We start from the raw sequence: 6,240 nt of genomic DNA, 5'->3' as shown, positions 1-6,240 counted from the left end.
AGGATTTACTGGAAGTAAATGTTATAATTCCAAATAATGGTAACACTAATGATAATAGCACTAAGTTATGAGAGTACTCTGGAGCTCTAGCTGTGGATCAGAGTTATATTGTGCTAGTGACAGTAAAGATCTTTCCAACACCACCAGACAGTAAGATGAACAAAGTCACAAAAGCATGGGAATAGAATCAAAAAATAAAGGATTCTCTCTCTCTCCATTTTATTTGGATTTGCAAATACATTTGCAAATGGTTGTCAGGGTCAAATTTGGCAAAATGCAATTGAGAACCCCTGAAAGAAACTGTATTTTGAGGAGAAACATATAGAGCAAGGATCCTGTCTCTTAGATGTCTCAGCCCCACAGACTTGAGTGAGCTTTTGATCTGGCGATGGCAAAGCAGATTTTCAACTGATGATGGCAACTGAGAGGACCTTGGATGATGGCAGCAAAGAAACACAAAGCAGTGGTTGATTGTGTGACCCACAGGGAGCACTGGAAGACATTAATGGGTATAAAGAGGCCATATTTCCATAAATGACCATTAGTCTTCTGCAAATGTTCCTTGAAATGTAAAGGAATGGTTTTCTGTCTCCAATTAATCATCCTCAAAATCCTCTTTCGTGTAGTCTTGAAAACACGGGAGAGGACTTAGTACCAGCAAATGTTGCCAGATGTACAAAATGGCAGAGTAATGTGTTGTATAAAATGATTTTGGGTGGCAGAAACAGGATAGAAGCCAAGAATACTGCACCAACATTTGAGCTTTTCTGTGAGAGGCGTTGCCAGCCTCAGGAGGGAGCACTGGATAATTTATAGGTTAACATTTTCTTTTTATGTGAATAGCATTTTTTCTCATTTATAGTTAATTAGGTTAAGCATGCATGGGGAGCAAGGGAGGAAAGACTTTCAGAGAGAATCTAAACGATTAGTAATTTGAATGAAGTAAAAGAATCTGCTAAAGGATGTAGCACTAGAATTAAATATGTTGCTATAACAAGTGTAAGTATCAGATAGGAATTTTAAAGGTTCTTACATTAATTATAGCAGCAGTACAAAAAGAGGGAAAGCATATTTACAGATTTGGCACGTGTATTCTTTTCCCAAGTAGCTGCTGTTTCATTTTACTAGAGAAGGAGAAACTGTTTGTCCCACCATTTCACAGGTTTATATCTTTTGCACACATTTCTTGTCTCAGGGGTTTTGGTTCACATACAGGATCAGTTAAGGTGAATTACAAAGTAAAATGAACATTCCCTTAACCACTGAGTTTCTTCAAATCTTTTTTCCTGTATAAAATTCTCTTGACACTTCCTGGTTGGCTGAACATTTTTTTGGCAGATTCTGTGTGCCCATCTCTACACAGGGAGTGGAACAGTTTCACTAAGGGCCCTCTAAAAATGCTGCACCATGTCTAGTGCAGGACAGACTTTTATGCAGACACTCAAATGGTTCAGGGTATTAAAAGCACCTGGGCTGCAGTTCGATTGCTGCTCCACAGACCTGTCAAATCCAGTGTGTTGGTGGTGAGGGTTGCACAGTGGGCTGTCACCTCCCACCACGAGGGCAGTACAGATCTCCTTTGCAGTGCTGCACCACAGGCTCTGTCCCATCCTGATGTCCCATATCCCTGACACAACTGGCTGGTTTCCCCCCCAAGACCAACTCTTCACTCCCTGTCTCCACTGGGTGATTCAGGGCATGGTTGTTATGGCCAGGTACGTTCCAAGATATCTATGATGAGCAAGATGGAATTTTAAAAGAAGGAAGACATTTATGAAAAATTATTTAAAATGCATTTCAAGCCATAATGCCTTCCACTGGGTAATTTTAAAAAATGCTCAGAACAACTTTTAACTAATTTTCAGTTCCCTAAACTGAAGGTTTTAACTGTAAGTATGTAAGTTCAAATTTAAATACTTTTATCCAAGGGATCCGAGTAAAAGTTCTCCCAGCTGAAGAGTGTGCAGTATTTCCGAAAACCAGGCAGGATTTTGTGGTAGATACTAAATATAGATTTAACAGTTTATCCCCTGACACCCAGATAATTCAAAAGGTGAATGATTTATGATTTCAAGAAATGAGTGATTATTTATACTGGAAAACACTGCCGTTTTTATTGCATATGAGCAGTTCCACATGGAGAGTTAGTCAAAGTAGTTTAATATTTGTGCTGTGCCCATAAATGCCAGTTTCTTTTTCTAGACAAAGGTCTTTAAAATAGCTTAAAGGAATTGAATGCTGAGCCCAGATGAAAGTCACAGTGAAAGATAAGCTCTGAATTCCCTAATTTTAAAAGATCCCAGTGTTTATTTGATGACAAAACAACATTTTAGTAGCAATTTTGGGTTCTTCCAACATGGCACATGTGGTGCAATGAGTTTAAATACCCTGTCTTGGGTCACCCAGGGAAGCAGTAGCAGATGCTGTAAAGGAACAGAGGTACCTACTCAGAGCCCATTCACCTCCTGAACCACACAACTTCTGTCACAAGCCAAAGGGAATACTTTCACACATGCAAGGAGAAATGTCTGAGAAAACAACAGTTCAGCCAAGCCCATAGTGAGTTTGGATAAATGGGTGTTGGTCAAGCAGCCAGAGCTGAGGACCAAAGCCCAGAACTTTGAGTTTGGTTCCTGGCTAACTGCATCAGTGCCTCTGGTGACTCCTGGCAAGTCCTTTATTTCTACACCAGCCTGAAAAGCTGGGCAGAAATGACTTTATGGTGTGATTGTGAGAATTAGCTAATTAACACTGTGCAAAAGCTCTGCCAGAGAGCTGCTCTGCCCTCAGTCGAAGAGCCTGTGTGCTCTCTCCAGGCTCTTGCAGGATAGGATTGAATTGCACATGGGCTCATCTCTTGCTGCTGAGATCATTGGAAGGTATTTTGATCCACCCTTTAGACTGTGTACTTGCCCAGGCAGCCTCACAGACTGAAGCTGAGATCGGTGGAGCAGGAGGTGAGTTTAGGCATTTTGGGCATCATCCAGCTCCCACAGGGCAGCTGCAGAGCAGCACCAGATCTGAAGGGCAGTATGACCTCTACCACATCTAATTGCTGCACCTCTGAAGCATGTCCACAGCTCTCCATGAAGTGATTCCAGCACAGTTAGAATGCTGACAGGACTTGCCCCTCTGCCTAGGGGCTGGTTCCCACACATGGCAGGAAGGGCCACAGCAGAAGGATCCAGGGGAGGAAACTTCATTTCCTAATGTCCCTTCTGCTTAGTGAGTCAGGCCCATTCACAGGGGGACAGTTCTGGGGTTGGGCAGGTGGACTCTGTGCAGCTGCTGCTTTATTTGTCCCGGCAGCAGCAAATGTCTCCTCTCTTCATCTGAGAGAAGTTGGAAGCGAGGCAGGCATAATATTTTATGGTAAAAACTGCAATATCCAAGGAGGGGGATCAAGAAGGGATAAGAAAAGCTGATATGGCATCTCTTCAAGACCTGGATCACACCATGGACAAGTGAAATGCTTCTCCTTGCACCAGTTGGTTTTCTTATCTTTGGGAAGGGCTCCTTCCCTTGCACCTCAGCTGTGTCTCTTCTCCACTCCCATACCTGACTGTCAGGGCGGTGGGAGGTGCTTTGTGAACAAACACAGTGCCTGGAGAGCTGCATGGCTCTGAATGGCTTTGCTATCTCCTTGTGGAAATCCTATCGTATCCTGGAGCCTGTGCCAGTGGATGTTCCAAGGCTTGGCTCATAGTAACGCTCCCTTGAGAAATAACAGTTTCACTGGAAGAAGTTGCCAGTACATTAAAAATGTAAGAAGGATGGCATTTTTCATGTGAAGGCTTGCTGTCAGTATGGATAACGAGCTATCTGCTGCTAGTTTCCTTCTTCTTGGGGTGGGAGACAAAGAAGAACTGTACTTTGTGCTGAATGGGTGGTTGTGAGAAGGTGGTACTATTCAGTGATTCACGAGCAGCTTGCAGACATCAGGAGTAAAGGTTCGTTACATCCCTAATTTTTTTCTTCCTTTGGGCAGGTGGCCTAACAGCCCAACAGCTGATCCTACGTTTTAAATTTAATTTTAATTGAACGCACTGCTAGAGATGCCTTAAATTGACTCTTTTTGTTTGAATTTCCTCAGGGAGTTTGCCCCAAGACCTCTATCCTAGTGATAACTTATTCTGGCCAATGGAGCCAGTGTGTATTTATTGTATATCTCTCCATCCCCTCTCTGGCTTCTGCTCCCATGAACACTGCAGTTGCTGATGACTAGAAAATTACTCAAGTGTGAACTGTTTCACTGTCTGTCACTTTGCTCATTAGGCTAGTGAGAAAATGTATCTACGGCTCTGTCACACACAGCCCTCATTAGGTCAGCAGCACATTGAGATCATTGCCTTTTTTAAAGATGGCTGCAGGAAAAGGGCTGGGTAGTTTGATGCTCCTCAGTAATAAGTGGAAATAGCAAAACTAGGGCTCGCTGAACTTTCCTCTGAAATAATGGCATGGTTTGCAGAGCCTGATCAATGGAATGAAGTGATACTGATGGGGAAGGCAGCATAAACACACTTCTTACTCTGAGGGGAAGGGGCAGGAGATGCTGGAGGTATCACTAATTCAGTGTGCAAAAAAGATTTAGTACAAGAACAATATCCATATTTTGCATCTGCTTCTCCTTGTGCCTCTTAACCTGGAGGGACTCTACTGAGGGTGGTGTACTTTCTTTTGTGTCAGTATGAGCAAAATTTAAGTCTATCAGCTATAGCTCTAACTGGTAGCAATGAAGGCTACCAGTGGGTTTCTAGTTCCTACCTCGAGGAACTAGCCAAAGTAGCACTAATCAGTCTAGACCCATTTTAGCCATTCCTAGAAGGCTGCATTTAGACACCATCACTGCCAAATGTCCATGCTGAGCTTCTCCTTGAAAAGACACATCAGACCTGTAGTGCTGATGGTTCATCTCTGTCCTCTACAGGAATGTTCGTTCATTAGCATTGGCACAGAGGATCTGTGATGTACTGTAGTTGATTAGGTTCATAGCAGCTATGTATCCCCTAGGGATAAGATGATGAAAAAAACTTAAGGCCTTTTTGCTTATTTAAAGTTGATATCCAACTCCAAGTTAAATTGGATATCAAGTACTTTACTTGCTCTGCATATATTCTCTTCAGTTCCATATACATAGGATTCTTCTCATTATCTGCATTTACAAATTCAAAGGCAATTAGCCCTGAAATAGCTAGAAATGTAGAGAAAGAAATGTTTGAATTTTTACTTCCCATAAAGTTCACATTTTCATTTAAGTGGAACTTTAATTTCTTTTGAAGCACGTAAGACAAATGTAAAAAAAAAAAAAAAAAGCCCCTCATGGGATGGGAGGCTGAAAAGGACCATTATCATGAAATAGAGTATTTGCTTCCTATGCTGAGGATTCAAATATTCTTTGAGAGACTGAGTCTATACTGGTATGTAGAAAGCAGCTCCTTATCTGTCATCCACATATTGAGACTGCCAGTGCTGGGATGGCTGGGCTCTGGTGTTTTGGTTCTCCTGGCAGCTGAAGCCTGGGCTTGAGCAATGCTGACTGTTTCTAGAGGCCAGCCTGGTTTATATGCTCAGTACCAGCCTGCAGTGCCACCACAGAGCACTGACAAACCTGCAGCCCACCATCTGTTGTGTTCAGGCTGGCATTCAGCTGGCTCTACAATCCGTAATAGGAGCCCAAATTTTTATTCAAGCCAAGATTTGAAGCTACCTATGCAGGAACACCTGTGTTCAGTCAGGTGCTGAATGGGTGTTATGGAACGTGGGAGCTGAAGAAAGGGCTCAAATTCACATTTAAGACATAATCCTGGTGGAGTCTGTGAAATAAGCCATTCCAGTTCCAAAGGAATAGGTGTCCTCAATACTAAGAGTGAGCAGACTGAGAAAGGTAGGCTATCTAAAGCCAGGCCTTGAACAGCTGTAGGATAGGAGCCAATTTCTTGTATTTTGTTCCTTTATGTCAGAATCAAACCAGTCTGTCCAGCAGGAAAACCTGAGCTGTGCCATCGGCACATTCCCTGCAGACCAGACTGTACATCCCTGTGCCAACACCATGCAGGGTTTCACAGGTCTCGTCCCACCTTAATAGTGGGAAGAACAGGTTCACACTCTGTGCTGATTTTGCAATTGTCTTCAGTTTTATATTAGTATTTAAGTTTCCTTTTCACACATAACTTGTCTTTAGACACACCAGCTTTTGAGGAAAGTAATTAATTTACAGCAATATTACTTAGTTCATCCAGC

This window comes from Manacus candei, unplaced genomic scaffold, assembly GCF_025592945.1.
Source record: "Manacus candei isolate 608988 ecotype Guabito, Panama unplaced genomic scaffold, ASM2559294v1 h1tg000023l, whole genome shotgun sequence".
In the NCBI taxonomy this organism is placed as follows: domain Eukaryota; kingdom Metazoa; phylum Chordata; class Aves; order Passeriformes; family Pipridae; genus Manacus; species Manacus candei.
The sequence above is the reverse complement of the archived record's forward strand: the minus strand, read 5'-3'. Positions refer to the sequence as shown.